Source organism: Haematobia irritans, chromosome 2 (assembly GCF_050003625.1).
Source record: "Haematobia irritans isolate KBUSLIRL chromosome 2, ASM5000362v1, whole genome shotgun sequence".
NCBI classification, from domain to species: domain Eukaryota; kingdom Metazoa; phylum Arthropoda; class Insecta; order Diptera; family Muscidae; genus Haematobia; species Haematobia irritans.
Window position 1 is genome coordinate 231,430,996 of NC_134398.1, and position 15,110 is coordinate 231,446,105.

The window sequence follows — 15,110 nt, forward strand, 5'->3', positions numbered from 1 at the left end:
GATGTAGCATAGATCGAGAGTACTATCGATATTGGGATGGAATGTTATTCACTCCGGAAATCTATAAAATATCGATGTTATTCGAAATTCGAAAAGGAACTTGAAGATCCTACTTCGTGAGGAATGATGGATGTTCAGCAAAATTCTTGGAAATTCACTCTCCAACAAAAACTCATTTGGATTCAAGGATTTAGATCTTCACTCACTTCACTTCACTTTGGTTGATTTTGGGCCACAAATGCTGCTTGTAAATGTTGTAAACAAAGACATTTTTCAAGGAGCAGTCTTGATTCAAATCTACACCGAAAAATATATTTACGTGGTATTAAAGAGTATGCAACTTTAATATTGGTATGCACAATTTACACAATATTAAGGACAAATTTCTTCAAAATAATAAAATTTTAATTAAAATAAAGTTAAAATTTTTTATTAGGATAGAAATATTGGAAATTTGCGTCATATTTCTTTGAACTAAGGCAAATTTTCCTTAAAGTAAATTAATGGATATATTAATTTTTAAGATTCAAGATAAAAATGTTTCAAATATAGGCTAAGTCTTATTTTGAGGATTTTGTATTTTTGGTTAATTTTTATACCCTCCACCATAGGATGGGGGGTATATTAATTTTGTCATTCCGTTTGTAACACATCGAAATATTGCTCTAAGACCCCATAAATTATATATTCTGGGTCGTGGTGAAATTCTGAGTCGATCTGAGCATGTCCGTCCGTCCGTCTGTTGAAATCACGCTAACTTCCGAACGAAACAAGCTATCGACTTGAAACTTGGCACAAGTAGTTGTAGGTCGGATTGTATTGCAAATGGGCCATATCGGTCCACTTTTACGTATAGCCCCCATATAAACGGACCCCCAAATTTGGCTTGCGAGGCCTCTAAAAGAAGCAAATTTCATCCGATTCGGCTGAAATTTGGTACACGGTGTTAGTGTATGGTCTCTAACAACCATGCAAAAATTGGTTCACATCGGTCCATAATTATATATAGCCCCCATATAAACCGAACCCCCGATTTTGCTTGCGGAGCCTCTAACAGAAGCAAATTTCATCCGATCCGGCTGAAATTTGGTACATAGTATTAGTATATGGTTTCTAACAGTCATGCAAAAATTGGTCCATATCGGTCCATAATTATATATAGCCCCCATATAAACCAATCCCCCGATTTGGCTTGCGGAGCCTCTAAGACAAGCAAATTTCATCCAATCTGGCTGAAATTGGGTACATGGTGTTAGTATATGGTCTCTAACAACCATGCAAAAATTGGTTCACATCGGTCCATAATTATATATAGCCCCCATATAAACCGAACCCCCGATTTTGCTTGCGGAGCCTCTAACAGAAGCAAATTTCATCCGATCCGGCTGAAATTTGGTACATAGTATTAGTATATAGTTTCTAACAGCCATGCAAAAATTGGTCCATATCGGTCCATAATTATATATACCCCCCATATAAACCCATCCCCCGATTTGGCTTGCGGAGCCTCTAAGAGAAGCAAATTTCATCCAATCTGGCTGAAATTTGGTACTTGGTGTTAGTATATGGTCTCTAATAACCATGCAAAAATTGGTTCACATCGGTCCATAATTATATATAGCCCCCATATAAACCGAACCCCCGATTTGGCTTGCGGAGCCTCTAACAGAAGCAAATTTCATCCGATCCGGCTAAAATTTGGTACATGGTGTTAGTATATGGTCTCAAACACCCATGCAAAAATTGGTAGATATCGGTCCATAATTATATATAGCCCCCATATAAACCGATCCCCAGATTTGACCTCCGGAGCACCTTGGAAGAGCAAAATTCTTCCCATTCGGTTGAAATTTGGTACATGATCTTAGTATAGGGTATCCAAGAACCATGCAGGAATTGGTTCCTATCAGTCCATAATAATATATAGCTCCCATATAAACCGATCCCCAGATTTGACCTCCGGTGCCTTTTGGAGAAGCAAAATTCATCCGATCTGGTTGAAATTTGGTACGTGGTGGTAGTCAAGGCCGTATTCAGGGGGGGGGATGAGGGGGATCAAACCCCCCCCGAAATGAATGAATATTTTTATATAAATAAATATATATTTTTAGCTGCATAGAAAAATCTTACCGAAGATGTTGAAGAAAAGCTGGAGGTTTTATTTTGAAAAACGCTTACCTATAAAACTTGGCCATAGCAACAACAACGAAACAGCCAAACACACAAGTGTAAATGAAATGGCGCAAAACCTGCGAAAAAACTGCCTAATTCAGCGATGGAAGCAATAAAGAGATATTTCCAAACGTGCATATTCTTTTAAAAATTTTGGTCACTTTGCCAGTTACTCAGGGATGGAAAATACAATTTTTAAGAAAGTACAAAAAAGGTATTTTTTGAGCGGAAAGATTATTGTCGAGAGACTGAATTTTAAAGAAAATAAAATTTTGACAAAATCTTCTATAGAAATAAAATTTTGCAAAAATTTCCTATAGAAATACAATTTTTACAAAATTTTCAATTGAAATAAAATTTTGACAAAATTTTCAATTGAAATAAAATTTTGACAAAATTTTCTATAAAAATAAACTTTTGCAAAAATTCTATATAGAAATAAAATTTTGACAACATTTTCTACCGAAATAAAAAAAAATCGATAATATAGAATCGCATTCTTTTTTCGACTAAAACTTTCTTGAAGTTCAATAAAATCCTGTTTTTGACTATGTCTTACAAAATCGAAATTTTCTTCCCACATGAACATGTCTGTTTTGCTATATTTGTAAAAGACTATTAGCAAATAAGGTTGATAAAGACTTTCTCAAAATATTAAAATATTTTGTCAAAGCTATTGTACCATAAATCTGATATCGACTCAAAAATGTCTACACAAAAGGTACTAAATCATTCACGGGGGTACTACGGTACTGACCGGGGTGAAAAAGGTTTGAAAAAAGTACTATAGTACTGCATTTTCCATCCCTGCAGTTACTACGTGCTCATCCGAACGTTCATTTTCAACAATGAAGAGATTAAAGACGTATCTAAGAAATTCGAGTAGCGAGAGTAGACTCAAAGGATTGGCATTAATGTCGGTTCATCGCCGAATAAATGTGCCGACTGAAGAAGTCATTGATTTATTTGCTGCCCAAAAAGCCCGTCGGCTCAATTTAATATTATAACCAGTGAGTAAAGTAGAAAGTCGGACGGGGCCGACTATATCATACCCTAAACCACCCCTACTGAATTAGTAAACATAAGCATTTGTGGGGTATCATTGGTATAGGTTTTGGAGAACATAAAGGGGGGTACATGTTTATGGGTGTCGTGTCACAATCTGAGCAGAAATGTCTAATATTAGGAGCTATAGTTTATTTTGCACCAAAAGAGTTAGTATGCCACTAATATTGAGCCCATTATTAAAAAATTGAAAATCGTTCAATTAGTGTGGGTAATAACTCCAAATTTGTAAAAATCGAGCAATATTCTTATGTAAGAGCTACAAGTACGTATAAATACGATCGGGTAGTACATCGAAATTTAAAATTTGAGTAACATTGGTTAATAAATAAGAGTACTATGGCCAAATTAGGGAAAATAGAGCGATGCATATATATGGAAGCTATATTTAAATCTGAACCAATTTGCATAATATTTTGCGGGTTTGATTAATATCACAAAAGGTTACCTTGTGCAAAATTTGAGAAAGATCAGTTAAGAAATGAGGGATCTACGGTCAAAAATAAGGTTATTAGGGGCGAATTTTTCAAAATCGGGCGATACATATATGGGAGCTATATCTACATCTGAACCGATTTTGATGAAATTTTGCACATACCGTTAGTACTATAGTGGACTGGATCTAGCCAACTTTGAGTAAGATCGGTTAGTAAATAAGGGTTCTATGGCCAAATTTGGGAAAATCGGGCTATACATATATATGCGAGCTATATCTAAATCTGAACCGATTTCGATGATATTTCGCACATATAGTTAGTGCTATAGAAGATTACATTTAGCCAACTTTGAGTAAGATCGGTTGATAAATAAGGGTTTTATGGCCGAATTTAGAAAAATCTGGCGGTACATATATATGGGAGCTATAGCTAAATCTGAACCGATTTCGATGATTTTTTACACATACAGTTAATGCTATGGAAGATTACATTTAGCTAACTTTGAGTAAGATCGGTTGATAAATTAGGGTTTTGTGGCCAAATTTGGGAAAATCTGGCGATACATATATATGAGAGCTATATCTAAATCTGAACCGATTTGGATGAAATTTTGAAGACTTGAAGGGCGGTAAAAAAGATTACCTTTTGCCAAATTTGGTGACGATCCGTTCGAAAAAAGCACAACGTGACCCCATTTGTCGAAATCGGGCGATACATATATGGGAGCTATATCTAAATTTGATCCGATTTCTTCCAAATTCAATAGCGTTCGTCCTTGTGCCAAAAAACTCCCTGTACCAAATTTCATCAAAATCGGTTAATAATTGCGACCGGAATCCTGTGAACAACAAATACATGGACAGACGGACGGACACCAAGCGCTAGATCGACTCAGGAGGTGATTCTGACCCCATATAGACCCCATATTTTATGGGGTCTAAAATCAATATTTCTGGTAGGCACATTTTTTGGCAGATCAAACTTATTATACCCTAACCACTATGTGGTTTAGGGTATAATAACCCCTATGTAGTTTAGGGTATAAAAATATTGTATACATACCTATGCATAAATAAAATTTTCTACACATGAGATTATATGAATATTTTTTTTTTAAGTTGAACCCCCCCCCGAATTAAAATCCTGGCTACGGCCTTGGTGGTAGTATATGATATTTAACAACAGACAGTCTTTCGTAGAAGTTTCTACGCAATCCATGGTGGAGGGTACATAAGATTCGGCCTGGCCGAACTTACGGCCGTATATACTTGTTTTTTTTTTTAATTAGGAACATTTTTTTTATTTTGAAGCATCAGTTATAATTTGAATTTTTGTGACACCTTTTGTGCTACCTCTTTAATAAATCCCTTTTATACTAATGTTTTCAAGCAGATATATGTACGAGTACCACCAACTTTTTCTATATTTGTCCAGACAAAAAATTTGGGGCAAGTTTAAAAGCACTTCCAAAAATGTCCTCCCAAAGATGTTCACTATTTTAACAACACAGGAAGTTATTTTAATAAAATTTTTTTATAATTGGCTTTTTTATAGTGTTAATGGAAATTTTTTTCTTTCAAATATGATAAAACTAGAGTAGGGCTATGGTCACACAAGGCAAACGGGATACCGTTTTTGGAAAATAATATTACCATGATGTTATATATACAATATAAGCTAAAAATGTTAGCTGGTTTGGCCGAGGCGACGGATTCTTTTTTGATTTCTGTCAAATATTTATCCAGTGTGACCATAGCATAAGAATTAATAATGGGACAAATTATTTAAATCGTCAAAAATCGTCAAACAAAAAAATGCTAAATCGTTTCTAGCAAAAATTATGTATTTTTGGAAATATTTGAGGTTAAACATCACAGACAAGCGTTAAAATGCATAAAAAATAAAAAAAAAAAAATATATATATATATATATATATATATATAAAGTATATATTCGGCAAAATATCACAAAATTTCTTAATTCACATCCAACATATTGAATTGGTATCACACCATAAGAAGTGATGCAAATTTAGTACAACGGCTGTTGAAATAGTGGACATCCGTTCTATGACAAGCACATGTTAAATTCATCGCTTCTGCGCCAATTTTGCACCACTTCCGGATACACAAAGAACATTTTCACTACTTTTTGGCGAAGCTTTATTTGCTTTACCCACCAAGTCATTCCCTGAATTGCCCAAGATTCTTTTTCAGTGAAATGGATAAAATGAGTAGAATGCTTGTTGGGGCTTTTGATCCTGGAAATACAACGACAGAATACTCCCAATACAGCCTAATATTCCACAACTTGGGTGGCCTTTTTAAATGTAGCTTAAGCGGATATCCACTAAATGATAGCTACTGTTCCATGCTCTTATGAATTTTTGCCTACTCCAGTGACTGTTGGTGTTGACTGCACGCAGTCTGTTCGAGTGAATGTTGTTGGCGTGTGTAATGGAGCAGCAATAGTCGATGCTTAACAGCAACATAATAATTTGTAAACACAATCAATTACAGATTGTTGTTGTTGTTGTAACTGCATGTTGTTATTGTCGTTTGAGCAAGTACTTGTTGTATACAAAAGTTGGACCATCTTTTTCAAGAGCTAGTGTATCATCCTGGCCAGCTGACGGTATCTTCCTTTGTAGTCACGCCAAGGCAATCTCATTGAAGTAAACTGGGGAGAAGGCTAGAATTTTGCACCCACCGTAATATCAGCAGTCGCATCCCCAATGGGAAAAATCTCATTTGTGCTTATGATTGCAGGGTTCTTTTGAAAAGCAAAAACCACAAAAGTCGCCACTTGCATTGTGCTCCACTATCGCCTTGTAATAATGGCCACAGGAATTAATTTCTGCACCACCACCATCACAGGTGCTCTCCACATTCGCCATTCAGTTCGAATTTAAACTGCATTATAGTCATAGCCATTGGCATTAGCATGGACCAGTGTAGAGTGTTTGTTTTTATTCCCCCACCCCTCCGGTATTGGGGTGACTATTTTGGGACTGTGGATACGATTTTGTTTTTGCGTAAAATAAGACGGACAGACAGACTGAAATGGAGTGGAGACACTACAGCACATTATCAAAAGAATCATTCAATGTTACCGCAATGGGTTTCCGTTCGAGCCCAAATCCAAATCCCTCCATCCATCCATCATTGAATTACTTTGTGTTGCCACCAAGGTGTCTGCTTTGATTTCTTTTTTTTTCGCTCTCCATTAATTTTGTTTTGCTATTGGAGAGGCGACATTGGTGGTACAACAATTTAAAATTATCTTTTGGCATTTGATCCTAATGAACCCCTTGCCAGAATATCTGCGACTCATGTAGGTCCGCATTCCTATGGGGTAGAGAGGAATGTTACGAATGAATTAGGCGAGGCCTTTTTCGAGTTACATTTATTTCATTTTATTGAATATACACTCAGAAAAAAGTGAACACTGAAATCTGTGTCTTTAGCGAATTTCCTGATTAGCCTCCAGTCTCAGATTTTAAGCCAAAAACTAACCAAAAAAAAAATTCTCTAAAAAATTTTTATTTGTAATTTTGTCAAAAATGTATTTTCTATAATTTATTTTTCGAAATTTTATTTCTATAGAAAATTTTCTCTAAATTTTATTTCTATAGAACATTTTGTCAAAATTTTATTTCTATAGAAAATTTTCTCATATTTTCTATAGAAATTTTCTCAAAATTTTATTTCTACAGAAAATTTTGTCAAAATTTTATTTCTATAGAAAATTTTGTCAAAATTTTATTTCTATAGAAAATTTCGTAAAAATTTTATTTCACAGAAAGTTGTGTCAAAATTTTATTTCTATAGAAAATTTTGTCAAAAGTGTATTTCACAGAAAATTTTGTTGATTTTTTTTTCTATAGAAAATGTTGTTGAAATTTTATCAAATTTTTTTTCTATAGAAAATGTTGTCGAAATTTTATTTCTATAGAAAATTTGTCAAAATTTTATTTCTGTAGAAAATTTTCTCCAAATTTTATTTCTATAGAAACTTTTTTCATTGTTTCTTTAGAAATTTTCGCAAAATTATACAGAAAATTTTGTCAAAATCTTATTTCTATAGTAAATTTTGTCAAAATTTTATTTCATAGAAAATTTTGTCGAAATTTTATTTCTATAGAAAATTTTGTCAAAATTTTGTTGATTTTTTTTCTAGAGAAAATGTTGTTAAAATTTTATCAATTTTTTTTTTCTATAGAAAATGTTGTCGACATTTTATTTCTATGGAAAATTTTGTCGAAATTTTATTTCTATAGAAAATTTTGTCAAAATTTTGTTGATTTTTTTTCTAGAGAAAATGTTGTTAAAATTTTATCAATTTTTTTTTTCTATAGAAAATGTTGTCGACATTTTATTTCTATGGAAAATTTGTCAAAATTTTATTTCATAGAAAATTTTGTCGAAATTTTATTTCTATAGAAAATTTCGTCAAACATTTATTTAGAAAATTTTTTTAGAAAATTTTGTTGATTTTTTTCTAGAGAAAATGTTGTTAAAATTTTATGAAAATTTTTTTCTATAGAAAATGTTGTCGAAATTTTATTTCTATAGAAAATTTGTCAAAATTTTATTTCTATAGAAAATGTTCTCCAAATTTTTTTTTTTGTTGAAATTTTAGTTGTATAGAAAATTTTGTCAATTTTTTTTCTATAGCAAATGTTGCCGAAATTTTATTTCTATAAAAAATTTGTCAAAATTTTATTTCTATAGAAAATTTTCTCCAAAATTTATTTCTATAGAAAATTTTCTCATTTTTTTCTATAGAAATTTTTTCAATTCAATACAGAAAATTTTGTCAAAATCTTATTTCTATAGAAAATTTTGTCAAAATTTTATTTCATAGAAAATTTTGTCGAAATTTTATTTCTATAGAAAATTTTGCCAAAAATTTATTTCACAGAAAATTTTGTTGAATTTTTTTTGTTAAAATTTTATGAAAATTTTTTTCTATACAAAATGTTGTCGAAATTTTATTTCTATAGAAAATTTGTAAAAATTTTATTTCTATAGAAAATGTTCTCCAAATTTTTTTTTATTGTTGAAATTTTAGTTGTATAGAAAATTTTGTCAAAATTTTTTTCTATAGAAAATGTTGTCGAATTTTTTTTTCTATACAAAATTTGTCAAAATTTTATTTCTATAGAAAATTTTCTCCAAAATTTATTTCTATAGAAAATTTTCTCATTTTTTTCTATAGAATTTTTTTCAAAATTTTATTTCTACAGAAAATTTTGTCAAAATTTTATTTCTATAGAAAATTTATCAAAATTTTATTTCTGTAGAAAATGTTCTCCAAATTTTATTTCTATAGAAACTTTTTTCATTTTTTCTATAAAAATTTTCGCAAAATTCCACAGAAAATTTTGTCAAAATAATATTTCTATAGAAAATTTTGTCAAAATTTTATTTCATAGAACATTTTGTCGAAATTTTATTTCACAGAAAATTTTGGTGAATTTTTTTCTAGAGAAAATGTTGTTAAAATTTTATCAAAATTTTTTTCTATAGAAAATGTATCTCAGTATAGCCGATCTTTCACCTAACCTGGGTGAGGGAAAACGAGCTTGGCCCTTCAGATCTTGTATTCGACCTCAGTTATGGCTAAATCGGTGCAAGATGTTGGGCGAAAGATTCAAGTTATTCAAGTTCATATTGCCTCCTAGTATTTCTTTGTTTGTTATCTCCCACTTCTTTATCGTCAAAGTTGTCTTGAGTAATCGCGTTTGAACATCCTCAGACATATCCGCTTTCCCCGCTGACTTTTGCTTCAATCTGAAGGGCTCTTTAACACTTACGAAGAAGAAGGAATCAGTGGAAGATATGTCCAACATGGTGTAAAGTTATAGACTTTAGGCCCCAAATTAGGCCTTTGATCCTCAGATCCCTCGCAATACGCCAAGGGCTTAGTGATTCTTAAACAAAACTCACATTTTAATGTGGGGTATATGACCTAGTCATTGTCGATTTTCCCTCCCCCCCCATTCCGAGGTGGTGGTACCTCTAATTGTGGTGATTATGTCATACAATGGGCGTGGCATGTTGCATTTAATTTGATTTCTTTTTCTAAACCTTTTGCCTCTTGTTTTTGTTGTTGCAATTGTAGTTGTTGATACTTTGTTTATGTGGCTGTTGTTTGGTGTTGAGTGAGAAGCTTTTTGTTGCGGTCTTGCTTTGTTGTTGATCCACCGGTTCTGCAATGTGCACACACGGCCCATGGCACCCAAAACAAAAGCCCCCAAATGGAATCAATTTTTCGACAGAGCGTAATGCTTGCCCTGAGATCTGTGCTGCCTTTGTGGGCCAGAATGAAATAAATGATGTTGGTGTGACATAAACACGACACTCAGATTGATCACTCCATAGGCCCATAATTGTGTACAATGGTCCAATGGACGCACATAAATGAAATAAACACATTAACCGGCACCCCGAGACGAGTTGGCCATATTATGAAATTGCCCAGTGTAAATGAATGACCAAATATTATATAAGTGAGCTGTAAAATGCAGCATTATTACAGTCGGCGGAGGTGATTCTGTCAAAAGAATGAAATATTGAATGCGTGAATGGATCATGAATCAAATAATATTGGCTCCAAAGAAACAGGTCATCATTGGCATTGTGCGAGAGAGACAATATTTTTAAGTTAGAAAACTGATCTATTACAGCCAAAAAAAAAAAATATTTTTTAATTTCAATTGTGGTAACCTTTGGATATTATACACAAGCCCCTGAGGACATGAAAAGTTCTTTTAGTGGCCTTTTGGGGTCCTAAAATGAGATTTAATAAGATACAGTAGTAGGGGGTTTTTTTGTAATCTTCGGCTCACACAAATTCTACGAAAAACACTTTTTGATGCAGGAGCTTGGTTATGCTGAAAATAGTCACCTAAATTATCTTTCAAGGGCATAATGTTAATTTTTCAAGGGGAACATGTTACAAATTGGTCGCAACAACGTTATTTTCTTTTATGTTCTGTATTTGATTTTAGCAAGCATATATATGTTTGCCGAGAAAGAAATATTTTTGCAACAAACATGTTCCATGTTATCCGTGAAAGAGTGACATTCCTTCTCTCAAAATTTTTAAAATGTGGTTTTCGTTTTTTTTTGGAAAAAAATTCAGTATAAAATTCACAATAAGCTTTTCTTTTTGCTCTCCACTCATGTGCAAAAAAAAAACTAACAGGACTATAAAATTTGCTACAGAAGCCATAACAACTCCACAGATAGCTTCAAGGTCTCTTAGCACATGGACAATAAATGCTAGTATTTATGCCTTCACCAATGTCTACTCATTCCAAATGCCGACAGGCAGAGAAGACATCAATGGTAATTACAATAACACACAAGCTAGCTGGCTTTCCTTTATTCTGCCTACAAAGGAGCAGTGTACTTAGTTAGCATTGAATACCAATGGAAAACTTCAGTTTGTTGTTGAAATGAAGTTCAAGACCATTGCTTTCATTTGCCATCAAAAACAAATCGCAACATACTTGGTCATGGATACTAGAATGTGAAAATGTCTAATAGCACTAAGGGAGGGAGCAAAGAAAAGTCTTTGGATGACAATAACATTTGACTAGGCGGAATAGGTTATACCCGCAACACTGAAAAAAAAAATATTGTCATAAGCACATTCGACTTTCAAACTTCTTCAATATTAACCCTTTGACGACGAAAAATTATGTTAACAGCTCGATAGAAGTAAGTTTTTCTTGCAGATTCATATTCAAAATATTCTTTTTTTTTCTATGTAACCGAATTAGTCCATTTAAAACGTTATCGATAAAGGAGGAGTTGATACACATTATACTTAAAATACAGCCACCTCAGACCACCAATACTTCAAATAGAAAAAATTACTTTATTATTCCTTTCCCACACACATAGTACGTACAAATGTTACAACAAATGTTCTAAGTTTTTCAAAATCGGTAGATAAATGTAGATTTTACCAGGGCTGTGGAGCCGGAGTCGGAGTCTGAAGATTTTGCTGGAGTCGGAGTCGTAAAAATTTTGCTCAACTCCGACTCCGGCTAAACCAAATTTTTTAAAACACTTCACATTGTTGTAACTAAGCAAGTTTTTACGCAAATTAGTTTCCATTGTGTTATTCATTCGATCAATGTACAGCATGATTGTAAATGAAAATCAACTTCCAATTACGGCTATCTTTTGATGTTTCCTAGAATGTTAGACTAGCAGATGGGCTGGATCGATCCATTTTAATGCCCGAAATTACTTTTTTTAATTTTATTTTAAGGCCATATAAATGCATATGTGTAATATTGACAAAAAAATTTTTCAAAGTTGTTTTTTTTTATAGAAAATGTTGTCAAAATGTTATTTCTATAAAAAGTTTTGTCAAAATGTTATTTCTATAGCAAATTTTGTCAAAATTTTATTTCTATAAAAAATTTATTCAAAATTTTATTACTATAGAAATATTTTTTTTATAGAAAATTTAGTCAAAATTTTATTTCTATAGAAAATTGAATCAAAATGTTGTTTCTATAGAATATTTTGCAAAATTTTATTTCTATAGAAATTTTGCAAAAGTTTGTTTGTTACACAATTTTTTTTTTTTTAAATTTTATTTCTATTGATAATTTTATTTCTATAAAAATTTAAGTCCAAATTTTATTTCTATAGAAAATTTTGCCAAAATTTTACAGTAAGAGATTTTTTATTAGAAAATTTGGTCAAAATGTTATTTCTATAGAAAATTTTGCCAAAATTTTATAGTAATAAATTTTTTTATTAGAAAATTTTGTCAAAATTTAAATTCTATAGAAAATTTAGTCAAAATTTTGTTTTGGTTGTAGAATATTTTGCAGAATTTTATTTACTACACAAAAAATTTTCTAAAATTGTATTTTTATTGATAATTTTTTCAAAACTTTATTTCTATAAGAAAAAATTGTCAAATTTTATTTCTATAGCAAATTTTCTCAAAAAAATTTTTTCTTACTGATGCTCACTGCTATAAAAATGTATTCGAAATTTTATTACTATAGAAATATTTTTTTCTACATAAAATTTAGTCAAAATTTAATTTCTATAGAAAATGCAGTCAAAATTTTATTTCTATAAAATATGTTATTTTGCAAAATTTTATTTCTATAGAAAATTTTGCAAAATTTTGTTTGCTACACATTTTTATTTTATACACTACTGTGGTACAGGGTATAATAAGTTTGTGCATTTGTATGTAACGCCAAGAAGGAGTAATCATAGACCAACCTTTTAGTATACGGATCGGCTTAGAATTAAATTCTGAGTCGATTTAGCGATGTCCGTCTGTCTGTCTGTTGATATATTTTTGTGTGCAAAGTACAGTTCGCAGTTTTAGTCCGATTGTCCTAAAATTTGGTATAGGGTCCTGTTTCTACAAAAAATCGGTTCAGATTTAGATATAGCTGCCATATATATTTTTCACCGATCTGGTCATAATTGGCGTGTATATCAACCGATCTTTCTCAAATTCCGTACATCCGAATATTTTATGAGTCTCGAAAAACTTGCAAAATATCAGCAAAATCGGTTCAGAGTTAGATATAGCTCCCATATATAGCTTTCGCCCGATTTACAATCATTTGCCCACAGAAGCCAATTTTTTGCTCCGATTTAGTTGAAATTTTGCACAGCGAGTAGAATTAGCATTGTTGCTATGCGTGCCAAATTTGGTTGAAATCGGTTCAGATTTAGATATAGCTCCCATATATATGTTTTTCTGATTTCGACAAAAATGATCAAAATACCAACATTTTCCTTGTAAAATCGCCACTGCTTAGTCGAAAAGTTTTAAAAATGACTCTAATTTTCCTAAACTTCTAATACATATATGTCGAGCGATAAATCATAAATAAACTTTTTCGAAGTTTCCTTAAAATTGCTTCAGATTTAAACGTTAGCCGACTTAAATTTTGAGTCTATAGATTTTGTAGAAGTCTATCAAATTCTTCCAGATCGAGTGATATTTAAATGTATGTATTTGGGACAAACCTTTATATATAGCCCCCAACACATTTGACGGATGTTATGGTATCGAAAATTTAGATCTACAAAGTGGTGCAGGGTATAATATAGTCGGCCCCGCCCGACTTTAGACTTTCCTTACTGGTTTTTAATTGTATTTCTATTGATAATTTTTTCAAACTTTTATTTCTATAAAAAATTTTGCCGAATTTTATTTCTATAAAAATTTTATACAAAATTGTATTTCTATATATTTGGTCAAAATTTGATTTCTATAAAAAATTTTGCCAAAATTTTATTTCTATAGAAAATATAGTCAAAATTTTGTTTTGTTTTACTGGACAAAAATTTTTCCAAAATTGTATGCTCACTGATACTCACTGCTAAGTCGAAAACTTGTTGAAATGACTCAAATTTTCAATGAATGAATCATAAATGCATTTTTGCGAAATTGTCTAAACAATTATAAATATTTCCCATATATTGCCCGAGATTTTGTAGAAGTCTGATTTGAGATTTTATCAAAATGTAGATCTAAATACAATGTTGTGCAGAGTATATTATAATCGGCCCGCCCGACTTTAGACTTTCCTTGCATTTTTATTTTTTGTTAAAATTGTGTTACGTCCCATAACGTTAGATTTAAATTTAAAGTACATAGATTTTGTAGAAGTAATTTTGTCTAAATCGATTCAGATTCAAATTCATGCATATGGGAATATAAACCTTTATATAGCTCGCAACAAATTTAAAGGATTTGAGATAGTATCAATAATTTCGGTCCACAAATACATATACTGTTGGTATCTTCTCATATTATGATGGGTATTTATAGCATTATTTTATTTATTAAACATTGTCCTAAATTTGAAATATAGAGTTTAATTGGCATCTAATGAAATTATCTTTAATTTTTTTTTAATAGTAGACGTCATTATATATTTTGGTTTATAGACTCGTTATACTTCAAACATTGCATTTAGTTTATAATTTAATCATTTTTAAATTTAATTTATACAATTAAAAGATTGATAGAATCAATTAAGATTTTAATCCAAACAAAAATCGATTACATAAATTTTTTGAATTATTTTTTTTTTTTAATTAAATTCTGTGATTTATATTATCGTTTCAGTAATTTCAAATAAAAATTAATTAGAATGACTGATTTTCTTATTGAAACAAAACACAAATCTTACGATTATTAGGTTCAAATATGTGGCAACGTGGTTCTAAATATCTCCTTACACTTACTAAACTTCTCTCATACCGAAAAGCTCTGTCCGAATCTAGACTTAGATAAATAAAAGTTCAGGTTACGATCAGATCCCGAAAAAAAAATTCTTTCCTCCCCAAAGGAAATTTGACGTCGTTTGTAGGAAACAATGTTATAACAATTAGTCCAAAAATATCCTTCTATGCCAGAACTGCA